Source organism: Odontomachus brunneus, unplaced genomic scaffold, assembly GCF_010583005.1.
Source record: "Odontomachus brunneus isolate Ranch 3 - 2012 unplaced genomic scaffold, Obru_v1 Obru_scaffold_069, whole genome shotgun sequence".
Lineage (NCBI taxonomy): Eukaryota > Metazoa > Arthropoda > Insecta > Hymenoptera > Formicidae > Odontomachus > Odontomachus brunneus.
Window position 1 is genome coordinate 1,344,967 of NW_022639519.1, and position 24,418 is coordinate 1,369,384.

The 24,418-nt window shown below is 42.4% G+C and overlaps 1 protein-coding gene across 2 annotated transcripts in view; it reads right to left on the bottom strand.

The window, feature by feature from the left end:
- The window catches only part of LOC116846782, a 546,096-nt gene that overhangs the window by 119,665 nt on the left and 402,013 nt on the right, over positions 1-24,418 (bottom strand). The window contains exon 1 of one of the 2 annotated variants that reach the window (XM_032821058.1): positions 19,116-20,861. The exons of the other annotated variant lie outside the window; for it this stretch is intronic. The gene's annotated coding sequence lies outside the window, so the exon portion shown is untranslated. Of the gene's footprint in view, positions 1-19,115; positions 20,862-24,418 lie in introns of those variants that run through there. 2 annotated transcript variants of the gene reach the window in all.

The following is a 24,418-nucleotide window of genomic DNA, read 5'->3' on the forward strand; positions in this document are numbered from 1 at the left end:
TACTTGAGTGAATCGTAGAGAATGATGAGGGAAATGAACACCGACACGACACGTCGCGATAATCATTGGCGGCATATATCTAGAATCGAGGATATTACTCGCTTATAACGTACCTGAGATATATCCCGACAATCGCATATCGTTATTTCGGCACCCTTAATGTACTTATTTACGCGTGAGATTCATTTGCGACAGACAAAAGACGCATAAAGCGCGGAGCGATGTGGATCGATGTGTCGACGGCGGTTGCTGGAGGAAAAGAGATCAAAGATATGAACTCGATGCACACGAAACGCTTGTCGCGCGACAAGTGGTGATACCACAGCCAATCAACGCGCCGTATTCGCATAAAGCCAGGTTTGAACTATCGTGTCATTTCTTGTTGCGTGGCAAGCTCTCTCGCGTTCAGGATATCAGTCATTGTATCTTCTCTTTCCCTCTGATTATCGTGCTATTTCTAATACCCGAGTGATAAATTCGACGGTCCGATTCTATTACTACTTGAGTGAGTTGTAAAGAATAATGAGAGAAATGGTCACCGACACGATACGTCGCGATAATCATCGGCGGCATATAATCAAGGACATTACTCTCTATTAACGTACCTGAAATATGTTTCGACAATCGCACATCGCTATTTCGGCACTCCCGATATACTTATTTCTGCACGAGGCTCACTTGTGACAGATAAAAGATGCGTAAAACACGGAGTGATGTGGATTGATGCGTCGACGGTGGTTGCTGGAGGCAAAAAGGCGGAAAGTATGCACTATATAGACACGACACGCGGGATCGCTTTTCGCTCGGCAAGTGGCGGCGCAGCGGACAATCAACGCTCCGCATTCCTATAAGAGCTATGTGATTAGCTATCGCATTGCTTATTGCCATTATTGTAAATTTTCCTGCGTTCATGTACCTATATTCATAGTCGGATTTTATATTTAAAATTATCTTAAGTCCATTATTAAATGCTGTATGGATCGTTTCATTAGCTATGAAGTATCTGAAGATAAATTTAAGACGATTTTAAATATAAGATCCGCTGATTATGACTGTCATGAGATATGCATAACTAGATACTAATGCAATTGGCCAAAAACTTTTAGTAACTATGGATGTATCTTTCTCCCTTGTGGGAATCTATGAAAAGTTTTATTGACGAATTCAGTGATATATTTCACTGTTCACAAGTTCACACGAGTGAAAGATTCACGATTGATAGGTAGAGCGTTATTCATAGTTAAGTTCGTTTTGCACGCTTTCGTGCTGAAGGCATTATTCATTCTTCATGTCGAAGAAAGATAGATTGTTGCTTTCAGCACAAAAGCGTGCAGAACTTAACCTATGAATAAGTACATATAGATCGTGTATCTTTTACTCGCGTGAGCTTATGAACAGTTTGATGTTTCACTGAATTCATCAATAAAATCTTTCACAGGTTCACATTAGGGAAAAACATATTCATAATTACTAAAAGTTTTTGGCCAGCTGTATCGATACCCAGTTATGCATATTTTATGACTGATAATTAACAAGCAGGAAAGCAGGTACATGTTTTTTACGTTAATTAACAGTAATGAGAAACGCATAGGTAGAAGCAAAAAATGTAGCTGCTCCACAATGTTTAGTAACTATCTAGATCTATTCAATAGTAAATCCCAATCTAAAATGGATGATTTAAGCTTTAAAAACTGACCAATCACAATCGATTATTCTCCTCATATTTGACTGTGATCGATCAATTTTCTAAGGCTTAATGCTTAAAAGTTTCCGCACAAAACATCCGTAACACGTTACGTTAATAAGTACTGACAATGCAATGGCCATACCTGTATGTAAAATTAAACTTAAGTCAAGGCACAAAGAAATCTGTAAACTTAACATATTACGGATGTTCTTGTGCGGAGACCCTAAAGGCCGATTGTTCTAACTTCTTAGTAAGCTACCTGACAGTTAAATCATATGTCTGTCTTCGTTTATTCTTTAAATTAGACAGAGACAAACACATGATTTAACTATCAGGTAGCTTACTAAGAAGTTGAAACAATTGGCCTTAAATCATCTATTGTACACTGGGATTATAGTACTCGCGGCAGCCAATAATAGAGCTCTAGTAATGCGCCGCGTTGATTGGCTACCGCCTCGCCATCTCTCGCGCGGCAAGAGTTCCTCGTGCACAGAGAACGCATCTTCGATCTCTTCACCCCCCAACAGCCGCTATTAACACATCGATCAACACCGCTCCGCACTTTATGCGTCCTTTGTCTGTCGTAAGTGAGCCCCGTACGGAAACAAGTATCGGAAGTGTTAAAATAGCGATGTGCAATCGTCGGGACATATCGCAGGTAGGTTAATACGAAATAATATCCTCGATTCTAGATATGTATCGTCGATGCTTGTCGCGACGTATCGTGTCGATATCCATCTCTCTCATCATTCTCTACGACACATTCAAATAATAGTACAATCGGATGATCGTCGGATTTATCACTCGGAAATTAGAAATGCCGTGATAATCAGAGGGAAAGAGAAGATACCCTAAACGCGGGAGAATTTGCCGCGCGACAACAAACGACGCGATATTTAAAATCTGGCGTTATGCAAACGCGGCGCGTTGATTGGCTATGGTGTCGCTACTCGTCGCATGACAGCGTTCCGTGTGTATCGAGCGCGTATCTTCGATCTTTTTGCTTCCAGCAACCGCCATTGACACATCGATCCACATCGCTCCGCGCTTTACACTATCTTTTGTATGTCGCAAGTAAATCTCATACGTAAATAAGTGTATCGGGAGTTCCGAAATAGCGATGTGCGATTGTCGGGACATATCTCAGGTATGTTAATAGGGAGTAATACCTTCGATTCTACATATATGCCGCCGATGCTTGTCGCGACGTGTCGTGTCGATATCCATCTCTCTCATTATTCTCTACGACTCACTCAAGTAATAATAGAATCGGTCAATCATCGAATTTATCACTCGAAAATTAGAAACGCCGTGATAATCAAATGGCAAGAGAAGATACATAATCAATATCCTAAACGCGAGAGAACTTGCCGCGCGACATGAAATGACGCGATAGTTCAAATCTGGCTTTATATGAACGCGGCGTGTTGAGTGGTTGAGATATCGTTACTTGTCGCGCAACAAGCATTCCGTGTGCATCGAGCCCGTATCTTCGTTATTTTTGCTTCCATCGGTCGCCATCGACATCAATCCATATTGCTTCGCGTTTTATGAGTCTTTTATCTGTCATAAGTGAGTCTCGCGTGGAAATAGTATCGTGAGTGCCGAAATAGCAATATGATATGATCGTCGAGATATATCGTAGATATGCTATTAGGAAGTAATATCCTCGATTCTCAATATATGTCACCAATGCTTGTCGCGACGTGTCATATCAGTATCTATTTCTCTCATTATCATATCTTCGACTTATTTAAATAGTAACATTATAATAAACATATAGTATTATTCAAATTATATAATATTATTATAATATAATAATATTATAATGAAGGAATATTATAATAGTAAATATGCGTTCGTCGAATTTATTAATCAGTAATTAAAAATGCATGTATTTACAGGGAAAGAGCAAAGGTTAACAGCAGGAATATTCGCAACGTCGTATTCAGCAATCATCATGAGCAGCGCAAGCATTCTAAAATTTTAAGGTTATCATTAATTTCATTACAATCTTAAGGATAGCGTATAATCGAATTTTGTACTATTAATATTTCCGTATCGCGTTCTTATTTTCAACAAACTTGATATCGAACAATTTCTCTATCGTTAATTAAGCTAATTAAGAAAATATTTTCTTTTTATCTACAAGTCTTGTTCTTAATAGAATTTTCTTTTAGTAAGAGAACACTCTACTTCAAGTAAATATATTCCTCTTGATTTTCAAAAGGAAAAAAATTAGAATATCTAATAGATTTTTTATTAATAATTTACTTTAATAGAATACTTTTTCAGTAAGTATCCTCACTTAGAATATGGAATTGCAGGAAATAGTAGGTTGCAACTAGAGTTCTTTTGAATGTTAGAATATTTTCCTTTTGATTGTAGAGTAATTTTCTTAGAAGCCATGTATGAGAAGATTCCGCTAATAATATATTTTTTTGGATGTGGGAGTTTATTACATATTTCTATTTATGAACTATTATTTTAGATCATTATCTTTTATCATGTGAAATAAGTACGGAAATAATATAGAATAGAGCAGAATAGAATAGGTAGTATAGAATAGAAATATGTACAGAGAAGTACAGAAATAAGTACAAGATGATAATTATTTAATCTGATTGTTCAATCAGAAATTGATAAAGCTATACTTTTTGTTAAATAACGATAGGCGGCTATAAATTTCAAACTCGGGTACTTCGTTTTATTCTCAGTAAGTTTGTCAAATTTCTGATAAAAAATGTATATGATAAATAATGAATTTAATATACCTGAAGACGCGTAATGTACTGCTGGAGCCGCCTTTCAGTGCATTGTCGTCTTGTATTCTCTGTCCTTGCTCTCTGATACAACATCCTGACTACTTCGTTGTGACACTGACATTAATAAGATTCGATCGGAAAAAAATATAATACATATATTAAATAATGCAATGCCGTTTGAATATTTCAAGAGCTGAAAAAATCTGTCACTAGCACAAATAATCATCAACGCACCGATACATGTGGCCCGCGGTATGTCGCTCACTGATTCGAAACGTAACAAAGCACGTGTTTACTAACCTCGAAAAAATACGCGATGTACGCAAATAAGCTTGATCGCCTTCAAGGTCTGAAATGTTTTGGTTGTGTTTGGTTATGTTTACAGTTATCGCACCACACACACACATATCTCTCAGCCACACTCAATGGTGAACAACGACTAGATTGGGTTAGGTTAGGGTTGACGATCGACTGGAGATGACACTTGTCACTTTGTTTACGTTTCACTCACGTCGCGTATAGCTCTCCGTGAACCGAGCAGTCAGTGGCGCCACGCGTCGGCGGGCGTCACAGGCTGGCGAAAGCATCATGGGCCGGCAAGCGTTACGAGACCGCGAGCCGACATGCACTTTGCAAAGTGTTAAGGGCCGTCAGTTTTAGAAGATTCTTGTCGGACGTTTAAGATATTTCGTCGGCTCTTTAGATATTTGACCGGTCTCTCTCGTCGGCATGGTGTTCATTAAAACGAGTTTTTCCGATCTAATCTACGGGAGTGTCGGTGTCACGACGAAATAGGCAGAAGCCAGGACGCTGAAACGGGAAACTGCGGAGACGCAAGACGTAGAACGAAGGACGTTGAGACGCGGTCAGCGATACATCATACATTTTCAAGTAAGTCGAATGATATTTTATGTATAGAAGGTTTCTGATTTCAATGGCTATTTGACAAATTTACTTACGAAAATAATGAAATACTGATAAGGCGAAAAATTTATTTAGTCTGGTACTTATGGTATAGCGGTTATCATTTGACAAATAATTATAGTTTTGCGAATTTCGGGTTAACATAACATCTCGTTAATCTGAAGCTTCGTTAACATAACTTATATCTGTGTTCATTTCACGTAACAAGAAATACTAATTCGAACAGTCGAATAACGGGCAGAAAATCTAGAGTTGATCATGCTCTCAGTTGAAGATCCAAAATAATTGGCAATTGTAATTGTCAGCTTTAGTATCTAATGCAAAAGCTTATTTGTGCGTCTTAATATAATAATACTTTCTCAATGATAAGTTTCTCTTGTTGACATCTGCTACATACTTCTTTTTGTTTTTTTTTCAAAAAGATTGTAATCAGATAAATGTATTACATAACATTATTAGATATACTATTTGCTGTACATTTTCTCATATATTTCGGTTTTATACACACGAATATTCATTCACAATTAAATATATCTGATCATCTTTGAGAGGATGCTTTAATCTCTAAACATGCCAGAAAATAAAAATATCTGTCTGTCTCTTGTTTCTTATAATATATTCAGGACTTATAAGAAAATCAGTAACGACTATTTGCAAACCATTCTCTAGGAAGAAAATTCAGTATGATCAGTATGATCATAGTATGACTGAAGATTTCGTCAGTTTTTTTTTCTTTTTTTTTTTGGAGCAATTAAGATAATCAAGATCACGGATCACTGTTTTGCGTTGAAAACTGGTTGCGCTATATAAATCAGAATTCGACAAATCGAAACCGCGAGACGTCGAAATTGACTATTATTTTTTACATGAAAATTGTTTCTCGTACCAGTCGTTATCGGCCAATCCCATTTTGTTTTTGACAATAGCGTCGTTTGCGCTTTCTGTCAAAAACGATTATTAACTCGCTCCCTTGTTCCTCACTGTCGAATATTTTTTTTCCTGATGCCATTTTTTTCGAGGAATTAAAAACTAACAAAGGCTATCCCGCGCGAAAAAATTTCTCTGAAAAATGACGTGGATGAAGGTTTAATGTCTGCAATTATTTACGTTGCTGGTAAAACGTGTTGCGGGGTTTTTCGCCTCTGCGAGAAACATCGCGTAGTGCAGTCGAATGGCCGGCTATTCAGATTCAAATTTCGATAGGTCGTTCGAAGCACCACCGATTCATATTCTACTCGGTCCGGGATCTAGTTCACAAACATCTGGATGGTTGCAACGCAAAATCGAGAGAGTTGTGTTCGCGTAAAACGATCACAGAATTCGAGTGTTATAAAGACGTAAGCCACAAAGAGAATATTGTCACAAAGGAGAGATGAAAAAAAATAGGTTTAGAATTTTATAACTCATATAAATGATTTATCATTCACACATATGCATGAAAAAAAATTGTTTAATAAATACAATTACACATGTTGCTTCATGTGCAAGCTATTACAACGTATTAAAAAAAACTTTTTTATAAAAAAGAAAAATATTCAAGATCGTCTTGTGTTTTTTAAATATAATTTACTATAATTTACTATATAATTTTTGTGCTTATAGAAAAATGTATATAATATAAATATTATATGCATACAACATTCATATGTATTTCTATAAAAAATCGCACACAGATATAGACAAATTTATTCATATATACGTTACATACGAGTCTTTTTTTTATAACCTGACAAATTCTCTGCGGTGTCAGTCAGGGTTAAGATATTTCAGCAATCTCATTGAATCGCCCCTTGCGAGAAAGTCGATACTCCCGTCACGAATGTCACGATTACCCGGTAGAAATCTGGGAGGGCGAATAAGAACGACGCGTTTCGGTCGAAGGTCGCGAAAGTGCAGAAACAAAGTTGGGACCCTCGTCGTTATCCAGGAACGGCCGAATTCCGCGAGGGATATCTCAATCGTGTTTTCCCTGCGGGTCGTTCGAACCGCGCGACATATTAATTTCTGTCCTCGCTTTCGACTCTGTGATAACGAAGGAGATTACTAACGCACCACGAGATCTAAACGGACGCGCACTAGAAACACACACAGTGTGTATGTGTGTGTTATTACTCTCTTAATTAATATCTATTAATTTATACATTCCCCATGTCTTCCCTCCTCGGAATGTGCCCCATCTGGAATCGTAATTAAACACACACGACAGCGCGTCACCGCTCGGTAATAACAAGCGTCGAGGATCGCGGCGAGTCACCCTCTCTCGCGAGATCTCGATCATGTTACTTTCCACCTTGCCCCCTTCCTACTTCCTCTCTTTCCGCGACGTCACTTAGAAGTTACGAGCCTCTCCCGGAGATCGTTTAATTCGAACCACCGAGGTGAGGGCGCAACGGGGTCGAAAGGGAAGGTAACGGGATACCTAAAACTCCGTCACCCTCAAGACGCCGGCAAGCCACCCTCGTAAGTTTCTTCCGCCACCGCTTCTTCTTACTTTTAACTCCCCGTCTGCCTGCGTCTCCACTCCGCTCACCATCACTCGAGTCCGCGGGGAGAGCTTTTGCACGCACGTGTCTCAAGTTTCTCACCGGTGCTTTATTAAGCCGATGCCTCTCCCTTTAATGGAAACGATTTCGGCAAGCTTGCACGGTACACACTAAGAGGGTGGCGAACGCATATATACTAGGGGATGCCGGGAATGCTGACATGATCCCGGCGAGCGCGAAATCCTGGCTGCCGCTCATCTCACTGCTCGTTATCGAGCGTTAGCGGTTAGGTTATCTACGATATATTTGACGATATATTTCGTGGATGAGCAACGAGAGACTCGAGGGTAACGAGACAACTTTCACATTTCGAGCTATGTATTTCGCGAAATTTAATGGATAGAAAAATTTGGGCGGGAAAGAGTATTTTGCTTATGGTGATATTAGATGATCAAGTCGCCTTCCTCTGAATGACAGCAAATTTCCTCCTCTAAGGTAAAAGTAATCAATCCCTGTGGTATATTAATCCTGGACATTCTTATTGTTCTTATTCTTATTGGTCTTCAATACGTGTAGTTAAACTTTTAACATAGAATATAATTTGTTTATATATTCAATATATATGTATATATTTTAATGTTGAACGTTTAAACATTCGTTTAAAGACCAAAACAATAAGAATGTCCAGGACCAGACTGTCCGGGCATTGGTACTTTTATCTTAATTGAGACATGAAACTTGTTTAAAAATTCACTTGATGCATTGAGAGAAAAGAATATCCGAAAAAAGATATTTATGCGGTGGTGTATTAATAATATATTTACTTAAATCTAAATTTTTTTTTAGGTAAAACAAACAATTGCTTTCATGAGAAATAACAGTTGAAAGAAATATACGTATTCTCATTAAAAAAAAATTTTTCAGTATAGAAATATATATATATATATATATATATATATATATATATATATATATATATTAGTAGAAGTAAATATATATTATTAGTATCTACACATCGAATAAATATTTTTTTATTTTTACGATAATTTTTCTTTCAGTGTATGCAAAGAAGTGTGGAGCCAAATCCAAATGATGAGTAAATTACGCGTCGAAATATCGCGAGAGGTCGACAAGTATATTTTTTTTAATTCGGCGAATTCGAATGACACGTAAGTTTCGGAGTTGTTTACGCGTCTGTGAGAAGACGTGAAGTCGCGTGGCCGGTTGAAACTTTTATCATGCACGACATCGCATTAACGCGTGCTCGTATCGCGCAACTTCCGCCACCGCGAAACGCGCCTCGCGTTGTCGTAGGAGTCGCCCGTTATCCGCGGCTACCCCGTCATAAAAGTACTCTTCCGCCATAGTCGGAAGAGGAGGCGGACGGGCACGGCGCACGACCGGACCAGGGAGACACTAATCGCGATGGGCTTAACGAGCGATAAAGCCCAGTCTCGTGTGTCCATCGGGTAAACGTTGCTGGTTCCCGTCCGTCGTAAACTCGGTTTAAGTGGAGCCGCGACGAGGAAGCCAAGCCTGCAACGTTCCGGCAATCGCGCGCAAGGTCGACCACGACCAAATTACGCACCTATTTCTGTTAAAAATTATTCGATTTTCTTTCTCTCTCTCTTTTTCTTTATTTTCCCTTGAGCTCCTTCACTAGACGAAAAAAAATCAATTGCAACGCATATACGCATACAAAAAAACTGTTGCAAATTAATGGAGTTTCTGGTAAAATATAAACGATTCACACATTCGGTTAAAGTTATCGACATTTAAACATTCGGTTAAAGTTATCAGAATTCTGCTTAAGTTAACCGGAAATCTTGACAATTCAGACGGGATTCTGATAATTTCAAAATGTCTGAGTCGTTGATCAGCCGAAATTTGGCTGATCCAACTAAACTTTTTTCCCGTTTAGATTATAGAAAATTCTAGAAGTCACATTTCTGTGAAATCAGGACAGTTTGAATGTTTTGACAGTTGAACACTGGAATTATTAGCCGGCAGCGCATGTGAAGGAATCACGGAGATTTCGTTGTTTTATTACTCGTTTGCGTGTCGTATTTTTCTGTTCGGTTATTTTTATTAGTCGTCTATAAATTTGCCATAGCTAGTAAATCCTGTTGTTATTGACGATGCAAATGGCAGTCTTGCGTCGCTGACGATTCAATGTTCAGCTTTCGCAGTTACACGAATGACGGTTGATTTATAATACCGCAGGTCGAATAAGATAATGAATAACAGGAAAGGGAGCGTGATATTTTTCTCTACCGGTTTCGCGTGTCGCTTTCGAACGGGGATCGCTAAATCATCCTTTACACGTCCCTGCTGAACTACAGTAAATGTGCGAGTGACCGGCACGAAATTCGCAGTGTATTACGCGGTACAGCGAATATACGTGGGAAATTTCAGTAATTCATTTAATCCGAGTAGAGACGTGAATCGGCGGAACTTAAGCATGACGTACAGAGGTGTTCCGAAAGATACGACATTCATACGCATTAACCAGCTGAATCGTCCAGCTGAGCATCGTATTACTATAATTTTATTTACTTTCAAACAACAAAATCGTCAATTTCACGTTTCAAATTCGTCAAGAAAGAGAGGAACGTATTCTAGCCGAGGAGAGAAGTTTCAGTTGATAAAACTGTACTTTTCTCGATGGAATTGGCTTTCTCGCTTCCCTCTTGCGCGCAAAAAGGTCGTCTCGCAATCCAGCCTACGACGGTGCCTATGCATACACTTTCACGTACTGGCTTGTGTCTCCACCTCGCGTCGAACGGCTGTAGCTTTCCTCGCGTCTGACCGGGCTGTATGCGGCGGCTCGTTTTCATCGGTCGTTATTTCTGTCTCCGATAACATAATCATTTTTAATGAAACATACATTTCTCTGCGATGCTACTTAATCATATCGCGTCCAAATCGTTCTTGCTTCTAAAATAAAAAAGAAAATAAGAGGAAAACGATTAAGTAGAACTTTCTAGTCCTACGAGCAATTTTTTCGAAGTCTATACGATATTTTTTAAACTTTCACCAAATTATGTGGATCTGTCCCGAACGATGTTATCGTGCATGCGAATAAAATCGCAAATATTAATGTAACTTTCGAATAAATCTTTTCATCCAATTCCGAGAAATTCCTTTCGCACGTAAATCTTTGGGAAAGACAAAGCCGATACGCAAAGCGGCAAAATGTGCCGGATATTTTACGCGCGAAAACCGCGAACGAGAAACAGGATTGCGGTTTTGATCCCGTCGCTTTCCACGATTTTTCTCGTCCGCCCGTTAAGCCGCGAGAGAGATACGAATGGTTCGGTTAATGTGAATCGTATTTTTCGTTTGTGCGTTTCCGACGACGCTTTACTCGCACTTCACTCTCTCTCTCTCTCTCTCTCTCTCTCTCTCTCTCTCTCTCTCTCTTTCTCTCTCTCTCTCTCTCTCTCTCTTGCGCACGCGCGCGCGCCCGATAGTTCTCTTCTTGCTTTTTTGTTGAAAAAATCTAACTTTATCATTCGGCCAAATTATCTTTCTCTCTTTTACGTCATATCTTATAATATTAAAATAAACAGGCTCTCGTTAACTAGAATCAGTTTCACAGTTTTGAACTAAAGCCATTCGCATTATTATGTGACTCGGAAGTAGAACAACGGTGAATAACGGTGTGTAGAGAATATTACAGTTTACTTTCATATAAATACCTTTCAATTTTACTATATTTTTTAGTATTCCAGGAATAGACCGTCAAGTGTGTTAATAGCACATTTCTAAAATACAGGGTGCGGCGCCAAAATCCGGACAAAATTCAATTTGAAATTCTTGCCGTTCTATATCACTGGTAGATATCGCGATTAGCGTTCAAATAGCTTGACGCATGTACTAAACCATCATAACGTCAAAACAGTCGCAATGTTGAAATCAAGTGCGGAGTATAACCGAAGAGCCGCGATTATCGAAAGTGTTCGCGCTGGGCGCTCGGCGACAGAAATCATTCGGTTCTTCGGGTACCCGAGATTGACTGTGTATGATGTCATCGCAAAGTACAATGAGTCAAAGAAGTCCAACGAAGGTTTTGCAATACCGGCAAGGAAAACCCACTCGAAGGAGCGCGTTGTCAGGACGCCCGACATCCTTCAACGGACTCAGGAGCTGATTTCTGAGGATCCAGGGCAGTTAATCCGAAAATTGTCGTCGGTTGTTAGTGTGAGCGAGAAACTGTGTCGTCTGGAAAGCCGTATGTTTTCCAGCAGGATGGTGCGCCCGCCCGCACAAGTCGTTTGGTGCAAAATTTGTTGTAGGACAACGTCGACATGTTTTGGTCGAAAGAATTCTGGCCTCCCAACAGCCCAGATTTGAATCCTTTGGACTTCTATGTATGGAGCGTAGTTGAAAGGGTCACGAACAAGTCCAGACATCCAAACATCGCATCATTGAGAGCCGCTATTGAAGCGGCATTCACCGGTATGGACCGTGACACATTAAAGCGCGCCTGCGCACGCTTCAGACCGAGAATGGAGGCAGTCATTCAAGCAAGCGGGGGATATATTGAGTAAATGTGTTCTTTATGGCCTTACAAACAATGTGGTTAAAAAAATTTTGTAAACCTTCTCGTTTTTGCAATAAAAAATATGTTTGGAAAAAATATATAATTTGTCCGGATTTTGGCGCCCTGTATAAGTAGCGCATATGAATGAAAGAGATGAAAGGATAATGAATTACTGTAGAACATCGATCTATTCCTCGAATTACAAAATCATTTAATTTTATTATAGAATTCTCTGTGTAGAGTCAAAACACTTTTTCTCTGATAAAGTTTTATAATATTTTTGCAAAGAGAAAAGTTAATGTTTTTAATACATAATAATGCGTTTTTCTCAAATTTCCGGTGAGTATATTTCAAAACTACTATCAAGAAAATATTTTTTATTGAAGATGACTATTTTATTTAAAAAAGGATAAATAAACTTAGTGATTGCTTTTCTTGGCAGTAAAATAATATTTTTCTGCGTGTACTTGTGGAATGTAACTCTAATGTAAAATTTATGAAAAATCTTCAATTGTGTGTCTGGATCTGTCATTTAAACATTCACCGTGATTGTCAAATTTGTCGATGCGAAGGCGGATCACTTGATTCAGATTCAAGGAAAATGAACTGAGGTTTATAATTTGAATAATTTGAAGGAAAACAGCATATAAAGCAAGAAAGATAAAGCTTAGTCGCGGTGATTCATGGCACTCGGATAAGAGCTCGGGGAACGGAAGTCCGTGGTCCTTGAAGATAAAGATTATGCGATAATACATGGTGCGAGTCGACGCGCGTTCCTTTATCACGTATCGAGATTCTCGAATTAATCCTTCGAATTAAGCGACGCTTCGCATTCTCCAGAAAGTACGTCCATATCGCGTTAAGAAGTGTGTAACTGCAAAATATCCCATTTGCCAGAAACTCGCTCAGTGCTCGTTTTAGTGACGTAAAGGCGCACGGAGGGCCAACGACGACGCACTTCCCTCGACATGCGTCGTTTCTCGCCGACGTCGAGGATTTCCCTATAGGATAACGACCGAGCGATATGTGGGAACGACGTTGTTTTCAATCCGCTCGTTGGCCGTCACGAGCTATCAGGATGATTCCGGCGTCGTTGGCTAAATCGCTTCTGGCACGAGCACCGGGCGTAGAGAGAGGATAGTAATTTTCTTCACGTGAACATGCACTCGATCCCAGCGCCCTTACGAGGACACGTCGTGTCCTGATATCGCGTCCCGGGATAAAGCGAGCGGCGTCGCGAACAGCGGCCGAAGGAGGCCGCGCGACACGCTCGCGTTTTCGCTCATAGGCGACCCCCATAACCCGCCATAACCGTCCCCAATAACTGTCAGCCGCAGTCGCACTTATAAACTCCCGGATCCGGGATTCCGCCGCCGAACGGGCGACGGGATTCATTCCGAGCTCATCCCCGTGACCGCGCCGCGCCAGATCGTCGTAACTCTCTTTAATCCGAGAATAGAATCCGCGCCGGGAAGACATACACGACAGTTCCGCGGTCGCGCGTTTCTTTCAGTCTCTTGCCGGAGGAAGGAACTCGGTTCGATCGAGCGCGTCCTGTCGCGAACGACGACGTCGATTAACTTCGAGCGTTAGGTCGTGGCACGATCTAGCTTTCGCTAGATCCGTGGGAACGCGCTCGAAATCGTATTACTGGAGCAATGTTCTGTTATTCTAAGAGACCATTTCCATGAGATTATATTCAAATATAGGATCAAAGAATCAATGTTCGGATATTTATGTAATCTGGCACATTCTCATTGTTTTGGTCTTTAAATATGAGTGCCTAAAAGAACTCAATATATGTATATATAAAAAAATTCAATATATATACATGTACCCATAATTATGTAAGAATAATCCAGTAATTGACAATGATCGGCAAAGTTAAGATTTAAAAATTTTTATTACTGCATAGCCTATACGTCTTTCTACATAAAACAAAAAAGATCCAAATTGTCAATTGTCAATTGTCTAAATTTAATTAAAATTTCAAATTGGTATGCCTCAAATAAATAAAAAATCAGTTTCTATTTTTTACTATTTGTATCCTCGAGGATGAAAATTTGACTTAAAAAATATAAATAGTACTGAGGTTCTTCACTGTTGTTCAAAAAGTCAAGCATAGTCAATTTTTTCTCTTTAAAGAATATTCATTGATAAGTTTAACTCTTAAGAGAAAGGGATACAAATAGTAAAAAATAGAAACTGATTTTTTATTTATTTGAGGCATACCAATTTGAAATTTTAATTAAATTTAGACAATTGACAATTGACAATTTGGATCTTTTTTATTTTTAATTTTTTGAGAAATTGATATTTTTACTATATTTTTGCACAAAGCTTACGATTATCGGATAAGTTAGAGAGACCTAATTCGCGATAACATTTTTAACGCGTTTTGGAAGCATTATTATGCTACTAGTTTTAGAAACGTCATTTTACGCGAAAATTCGGTACATTATGATATCCGGTGGGTCTGAAATGTTAACACTACTCGTGATACAGCGTGCGAATTTCTACCATGTGGTCGAGCACTTTTTTCTGTTCTTATTTCTTCGTTTATCCGTTGAATCCTGCGGCTTTCTCCGCTTCCCACTTTTCCTTCTCGATGTCTGGCACGGTACTGAATCCGGATGTAGAGCTATCGTATTACGTTCACCACGAAAAAATGTTGGCCTCGCGAATTCGATCAACCGCGCCGTGCAAAATGTCACGAGAGTTCGCAGGAACAAAAATAGAAACGGATATCCTCTGTAAAGAAAGAGAGAGAGAGAGAGAGAGAGGGAGAGAGAGAAATTATTACTTTTTGTCATCGTTATTTAAATTCGTCAAATCGTTATCCATTCTTCGAGAATTTCGGATGTTATTGAAATCTATAGTGAATTGAAAACTTGTTCGATTTTGATCGATGGTAGGAGAACCGTTTTGATTTCCTGGAGAAAATTTATAAAAAAATGCTATTTCGTTCTACAACATTTCCTGGAGAAAATTTATAAAAAAATGCTATTTCATCTACAACATTTTCTTTCATCTTGACAATGCAATTTTCGCTTATTCCGCGTTTTGCCGGAAGGCTGGCAAGATAGAAATTTTCGTCGCCGACACGCGAGCAAGAAAATAACAAGGACTTGGTGCTTGATTCGATTGAAGACGTAACGTCCGTGGAGATTTCCGCGGATTTCGAGCGTGTGTAGTGTATGATACTAGCATCGGGAAAACTCGTGTCGAGGTGAAAAATTCTTATCGCCAGGATGCACTCGAGAAAATAACAAGGATTTGCGATTTGACTCGATCGAAGATGTAAGCAATTTTCGGTTTTCAAATGCGAGAACGCATCGACAAGCTGATCGTGCGAGAAAGTATCCGTGGTCGATTTAATTCGCGCGGAAGATCATGAATTACGTTGTCGATCGTCGGAGTGAAAGGTGCAAATTTCGAATATATTTCCTCAGCTCGTATTGATAGTTATTACTTAAAATTCGTATCAAGTAGGATACTCGGAGATAGGATTTTAACTCAGAGTTAGATGTTGAATCGCGATTACAAATACATAAATATCTACAAATGTATTATAATTCGATTAAAAAACTTGAATTTAATTTTGAACGAAGGTCTGAAGCTCGTACTAATAATCGTTACTTGTTCCACGTAAAATTCTCAGATCTGAATTCAGAATTAGATTTGAGCTTTTTATTTGAATCATATAATATATATTAAATGTGCAATCGCGATTCAGCTGAGAAACTCGCATCTAACTCTAAATTCAAGTCTGAGTATCTTACCTAAGACAAGTTTCAAGTAACGACTATTAATATAAGTAACACATGAAAATACATAAGTATCTCACATGAAAGACAAGATTCAGGTGACAGCTGTTAATGCCGACTTTTGAGACATTTTGAGGACGAATTTGCATTTCGTGTCGAACAAAAAAAAAGAAGAAAAGAATGCAACGCATATACAAAGTTTTCCTCAATTTCGGGAAACGCTGCGCAACGAGACAACGCGAACTTTTCGATGGGCAAAATTCCTTGTCGCCGGGATGCACTCAAGAAAATAACAAGAAGTCGCGATTGGAGTCGCGTCGAAGGTGGGACACGCGAAGCGACTTCGATGAAGTCAACGGGAAAAATTTCTATCGACGGAATGCACTCGTGGAATTAACATGGGAGAGAGCGGAATCGGACATGGTCGCGGGCGACGAGCGCGCATGATGTCACGCGGTTCGCAAAAATGACGGGGATTTCTCGATGAAAAATCGTAACGTCCCTCTCCCTCGCCCCATCTCCAAGTTCGCGATACGACAAAAATTCCGCGACTACATTGGATTTTCTGACAGGGGAGGAAGGAGGGGCAACGTAGTGCGGCGAGACGGGACGAGCGCGTTTCTGAATTCCACTCGAGCGTCAAGATTTTCCGGTACGGAAGGGGGGGGGGGACAAGGTGCTCCCTCTTTCGAGTCGATGAAAAGTGCGAGGACACGGCCGCGAATGTCGCTTACTATGCGTTAAAATCTCGGTTCGCCGATATTCCTGGCAGCTCGAGCGGCGCTAAAATTTTATCGCCCGCGCCGGTTTTTCCCTTATATGCTTTCCAACGGGCGCACACGCCCCAAGGATCGACGGAGTCGCGAGCGATTCCTATCGAGTTAGCTGCGTTTTAAACGGCCCGGGAACGCTCGAGCGAGCCATTTCTCTACGTTATCGTCTCTTATAGTCGCGAGCATTTATCTTAATTGTGCGCTATTAAGCGTAACGCCTCCGCTTTAAAAACGAATCGTTATAAACTCCCCGCGACGCGCCAAAATATTTGCGGAGAAATTCGCGACGCGATCTCATTTGTATCCGTGTCATCAATTTTCTGCTTTCCGCGACAAATCGAAGGTTGTTGTAGTCTCTAAATTTCTTGGTGTGGAATTTCGCTCGTAAAATACAGTGATAGTCGTGTCACTCGAATTCGAGTCGAATTTTCACATCTATAGAGCGAACTCTCCGTTCGAGATTGATGAATATTTTTGAAATTGAAGAGTAAATCTGATGTGCATTTCACTACCAGAGGAACACATTCATTCCGATGGATTGAAACATCCGCTCATATGGAGTAAGAGAATCAACTCTAATCTTGAGCGAAACATTTACTCTGGCGGTTTCGAGTAACAGTATTTTCATCTATTGCCTCGAGTGAAAATGCTGCCACTTTTCACTCTAAGAAATTTAAAGAATATTCCTTAAATTTTTCGGAACGGAATCTTACTCAAAACGAATGAAAAATTGCGACATTTACACTCAAAGTAATAGCGATACTGCCACACGGAATCGCAAGAGTAAACGTTTCACTCAAGCTCAGAGTGGATTCCGACTCCATATGAGTGAATGTATTTCTGCGACGGTGGAATACATCCGATTTATTCTACAATTTCAAAGGAAAATATTCTATCCGTGATTCTAAGAATTGAGAGCGGAGGATTCAATTTGAGTGAGAAATTACTCGAATTCGAGTGACTCGACTGTCACTGTTGCTCTACTTTTTTTGAGTGAAATTTCGCTGCAAGGAATTTTGAGAATAGTCCACAATAATCACTTTTCATATCAGCTTGTCGTTGAACCTTCCCATCAAATAATTATTCACTCTCGTAAATAACGTGTTCTTCTGAACGCTGAGCCTCTTAAATCACACATAACGCGACGCGAGGGGCCCCACTCGAAATTATTGAGATTATCCAAAAGGGTGAGCTCATTATTCCGCGCGAACTAGAGGGATCTCCGCGCGAGATATCGCAAATCCGCGATCGATGGCGCGATAATCCGCGCAGAACGGGTCACTCGTCCGCGCGAGGAGAAGAGGTCCCTCGCGATGGAAATCGTCGTTCGTCGAGATGCTTTTAGGAGCGGATTCGAGGTAATCCTCTTTGCACCGGGTTGCGCAAAAAAGGAAGGCAACGGCGTGACGAGGGGTGTCGGGGGAGGTGGAGATTCGCTCCGAAAAAGCGATCGCGCTCTTTCCGCTCCGAGACTCGCCACGTGACACGCGTGGAATTCGCACTCGCGGAAGGACTTTTAATTCCTTTTTCCTTTTTCTCACCGCTCATCCTCTTTCGTAAAAACGCTCTTTTTTCAGAAACACGTGTCCCCGGCGGAAATTCGTAACGGATATCTGTCACGAGAGTATCGGCGTTCGTTTCCTATCCAACGTGAAAATGACACAGTCTCAAGTTTCCAATTTGTACTATATTTAAATGAATTCTCGCGCCGCGGCACTCTCGCTCGTGCCTTTAGCGCCAATCTCGTTACAACGTAACACACATCGTCTCATTCTCATTACATTGAGCTACGATAGCTCTAAGAGCTTTACGGGTGTCGGAGACCCGCGTCGTTTGAACGATCAAACGTATGTAATTATCTCGAGCTTTCTTTTTCGCGATCATCATCACACTATCCACACTTGGCACTCGCTCACATCGGACGTTCCCGCGTTCCGTTCTCGCACTTTCTAATTGAACAAATCGCATCGTCGACTGAACTTTCCGCAACTCCCATTTCGCTTCATACGTCTTGCAATTTATCGGCGAGGGTGCGAGCTCGCGAACGCCATCAAACTTTGATTCGCTGCGCGTTTTCGGGACGAGTATATATAACCGGCACGATCATCTCCCGCGCCTTTCCTCAAAATTGTCGAGGAACGACGACAACGACGATGATAAACGCGCTTACCTTACAAATCCGACTGCGACTGCGGCGACGATGTCGATTCGCTACGAGCGCATTTCCACCGCGGGCGATTTTCCACGCGACACTTTCCCTCGTGCAGCGCGACACAGCTGCGACCCTTCCGTCTTCGCTATCAACTTGGCGAACAATTAGCTTTTCTGCCCGCTCCTTCTGTGCGATTCGCACGGCACACGATTCTTTCGTTGCGATCCACCACGCACTCGCGATCACGTCGCCGACAGTCGCTGCCGGCCTCCGCCGGCAGCGGGACTCGACGATGCTCCGAAGCTGATGATTTAGCACTGATCCTCGCGGACGATAGAGTGCGAGTCGTGGAAAGCACTGGCAGCCATACGCACAGCCCCGAGGAAAGTAATCTCACCCTGTTTGCGTCCCGTGTCGCGAGACGCTCTTCAAGCCGACACAAAAGGCCGTCTGGCCGTCTCCCTTCGTCTCACGAACGGCAGTCACCAGCCCCACGGAGAAGGTCAGTAAACTTGGCTGGCAGACGCGGACGAGCGGCTAGCGGAGCACCGGCACTTTTGCATCTCTTTCGAAAAGATGGACTGGGAGAGAAGTGCGCGCGGGAGAGACGCTGGCGAACGACTTCACTCGTATTTCCTACTGCACATGGGTCACATGTACACTTGCAAATATACACACGCGTACTCGGGTTACACTTCGGAGTCACGAAGAAACACAAAAGATGATGACACGGACCAGCGTCGAGTTATATACTGTGCTGATATTTTCCTTTATCGCGAGGGAAACTGTGATGCTGCGTGACGAAGACGGTTTCGAGACGAGATTATTCGGGGATAGTCAGACACGAATCTCTCCCTGATCCAGTCCTTCTCTGCGCCGCGAATCCCTGTGGCACCGCCGGATGAAATTGGCGAAATTTGCCGGATCACCGCGCGCGCGACGTCTTCTCCGCAACTGTCGCCGCGACGCGGAAAATTTCCACCTTTTTCGCCGGTGCCTACGATTCGATCGAGTGTCACCGTGGCGTTTGCGCTCCCATTCGGCAAAAATTGTTCGCGATCATGCACTAGTAGAATTTCCAACATTCACACCACGAACGATTGACAGCGGTCTGAGACTCTTTTTCAGGTCGTTATTTTCCAGCGACGTTATTTTTCACATGCACCACCGCACTATTCTCTCTCTCTCTCTCTCTCTCTCTCTCTCTCTCTCTCTCTCTTTCTCCCGCTCTCACTTGTTTTCACGCGCGAAAAATTCACAACCGGCAGTACGGCTCGATGTTCACTCACTGCTGGATTCAATTTTCACGTTCGCTCCGGCACTGGCGGCGCGTTAAATTTCACCATCTTTCGTTCACGTGCTGCCGCGACGGGGTGACTTCCTCCCCCGACTCGGCGATTCGTCGAGGACGCCGCGTGCGAGTTCGCCGACGCGAGAGACCGTTTGTTTATCTCGTCGTAGCTCTATTATCACTGTCACACCTCACTTGCACGGAAAATGCGCGAGAGCCGTCGATGTGGCTCCGAAATTTCAGCCGCGAGTCAAGCCGGACGGACTTTGCGACTGGCCGTGGTAGCGCGTCCAGGATTAACATTACCCTGTGCGAGCTCACGCGCGCGCGCGCCTCTAAATACCTCTAAGCTCTCGGGCTCAACACGGACTCCTCGGGCGACTCGCTTTTCGTCTACCTGCCACTCTCGTCGTCGAAACGACCTTCGCTTCATGGCCGCGCGCGGCACACTGTTGCTCCCTACGCTGCTCCGCAGCTTCGAGCTCGGTCGTTCGCCCTCCACTGCTTCGTCGTTCCCCACCTCGAAACTTCCCCTACCAAGCCCCGATGCGTTGGCGATCCCCCCCCTCTCTCTCTCTCTCTCTGCGTGTGTGTATGTGTGTCCGTCGGAGTCGGTCGGCTTCTCTTCTTTCCTCGGGTGCGTGCGGCGGACTCCTTTCACGAGGGTGAACCCGCCGCACGCGGAATCGGGGGTGAAAAGAGCGCAGAGAGGCGGGGAGCGTGCGTTTTTTTTCGTCCATTCGAAGCGCACACGTTGAACGTACGGTGGGAAGAGAGGCTTGAATTCGAACACCGCGCCGATTTGTTCTCGGGTTTCGATCCTTTGGCGAAGATCCCTCGTTACGCCGACGACTCCTCGAGTGTCGGCTTTGCTTCGCATCGGGAATCACCTGTTTGTTTTCCTTGAGCCGCCCGGTTCCACTCGGAAATCTCATTGAATCTTGTGGATATTTTTCGTTTTTATTATTGCGTGATTCATGGCAGAGAGAGAGGAAGAGGCATCACGCCATAAATCACGCGACAATGATAAAATAATATCAACAAAATTCGGTCGAATTTTCGAATGAAATGGACTTATGGATGACTCTCCAGTGAGAGTCCCATTATCTGCTATAATTATCCCAAACACGATTGAGTCGATACCACGAATTGATCGAGTTTCAAATACTCGGCAAACCACAGCTCGTAGATATTCCCGAAAAGTTTTACATTCACCTTTCGCCATAATATGTCCGCGATCAAATCAGGTAGGTGAAACTGCGAGAGCGATCCAGTGTTGGTGTATCGTGCGAGATTCACCGTTTCGTTAGTAATAACCACGAAGAGACGATCTATTAGGGCTTGGATCAACTTTCCGCTCGTGTCACTCCCCGCGGCTGACTCAGTTTAAGACCTTTCGAAAGCCTGTGAGAATATTATTCGAAGGACCATCGTACCTGCCTGCTTGTACAGTGGTGCCCTCTCAACTGTAACAGGACTCGCTATTGTACACAGAAGGATGTTTCGTGTGTAGACACATGAATAATATCGTCTTAAAGTTCATTTCCTATGCGCATGCATTTGTCGGAAGCTACTGTGCCGTTTATGTTGGCTATTAAACTCAACATTAGCGAAGCGCTTGCAATTCTCATTACGTCATTCGCGAACATAAATAAGCGAAGAACTATATTACGATTGAATAATTATCTATCTGTGGCGATATTATAATTTTTTAACAAGCTGTAAGAAAGAAGATGGATTAACCACCTAAGTGGTATGTTTGAACGAGTGTCGTGATAAAATATTAAATTTCTTTTACTTAAATTATATTTTATTTTTTTTGTAAATTATATTGTATTAAATTATATTTTTTTGTATCGTATTTCTTGCTGTAATAGGATCGTAAAGTATCATGTTTTTAGCGTTTGCATTTGTTGCAGAAGCCAAAGATATCGCGTTTATTAGCGATACTTGGGACGAGCGGGTAAACCGACTGCCGCGAAAGTGATTAAATAATTACGTCGCGTGTTACGATTATGCTCTCTGCGAAAATAGAGAGATCAGTTTGCGTGTAGGAGCAGGCAGGAGAATGCGCGGAAATCTCAAAGTCAATCTTACACTCACTCGGAGAGTACGCGTCGCGACTGTCCCACGGATACATCTCCGCGTGTACTGTCCTCCCTTCGTCGTGTTCTCCCGGGGAGCAATGGGAATGCGAGTTTACATCTTGCCGGCGGTAGTTTCGCGTCGACGAGCTCGCACAATGAAGCGGAGCCGTTGGTAAGAACGACAGAGCGTTTCGTCGTGGGATTCTGTAAATAAGACACGGCGAACGGAGGAACTGCGACGGTGAAGTTCATGTCGTCGTCGTCGTCGAAACGACGTCTTACATTAGAGGCGAGTATCAGACGGGTGCAGTTCAAACAAGGAAACTCGCGTCGTCGCGGAAAATGCACTAATCCTGCGGCAGAGCGAGTCGTGCTTTCTTCGTGCGCTTCCTTCAGTCGGGAATTTCTTCCCGGTCGACGGATCCGGGAACAATCGAAGACGACGACGACGACGACGACGAGAACGACGACGACTCCCACGGGAAGCCTAATCGACTGGGGCGTTTGACGCCGCATCGCCTAATCTCCGTCGTAGGAAAGTTTTTCCGTGTTACTCGTACGGATTCCTCGCGCCCGTGTAAAAGACCCACTTGCTAAGTGATATCGATTGCGCCACGTTGCACTTTCGAGTCTACGGTGCATGACGGATCGCGTAACCGATAATGATCGCCTTCGCGTCGGCGCGCGTTGTAATTACATCTCGTGGACCTTTGCAGGCGAGTTAAAAATAGACAAGAGTAATCTACTAGGAGTCATTACAGAAAGCGAATTTGTATTTGTGGAGATCGCAGGTTGCCTTATAAATTATTCAACGCTGCTTAACCCTTTTCCCTTCTGTCTGTTTCAACGAGGAAACGTTTATTCGGGATTAAATTTATCCAGGGCGGTGTTAAAATCCTTTTTGTTTCATACGTCGCTAAGATAAAGTATTAAAGCTGGGAGCGAACCTGACTCATTTACAGTGAGCCGTTCTGTCCGATAAAATACATTGTTCTACTCTTTCGTCTGTTCTTTCACACACTAGAACTCTTAAACTAGAAATTTATCCCACTATCAGGTTGATTCTGAGCATAATTTCCCCCTGAGTATAATTTCACAATCTCGCAGCCGTAGGTCTTTCAGTTTTCTCGAATGCTTTCCCTCGAAAACTGCCATTACGCCCTCATCAGGTTAATCCTGGATAGTTATCTGGTTCGTATAAGATAATATTATCGAGCCCTAATTAATAATTCTTATTCTCAAAAAGGTTCTGATCGTCACGCCGCGTTACATAACTTATCAGGATCCAATGACTTTACCTACAAACCAGATAACCGATTGGGACCAACTGATCAGGATCATGGAATAAACTTCTAGTCAGCAAACCGATGCCAACATATGGCATCCACTCCATTCGCTGTAATCGTCAATCTATCGAGATTTACGTCTCACGATTCTCGCGCGCGCGAACTCACAGTCCGGCGACTCGCGCGATCCGAAGTATGTACTTCTTATCTGGCCGCTTATCAGGCCTGCACCCCGTGCAGGAAGTCGGATTAGACGGACGGTTTGAGGTAACGGAATGTCTGTCTTGTTATCGACGGTGGGCGGAAATCCGCGATCCTGGCGCTCGCGGGACCATAATTCGACGTATGTGGGTCATTTGGCTCTCGCGAGACAAGACGGGGAACGACGTTGGGGCGGTCGGGGGACGAAAGGGATATCCCGCGAACGAAGGATATGCAGCACGTGGAAGGATAACTCGGTGCGCACGGGAAGCCGGGAACGTGCCCGGGCCTTCGACGCGGCCCGTAATATTACGGGATCCCCCGCCGGCAGGACGTGTCAGAGTGAACGTGTCAGAATGACCATTACTCTTGAGAAGAATGAAGAATTGCGAGGGAGGGAATTTTATACTTGCGCCACACACACATACACACGATACGATTTTTCATGGTTTTCTT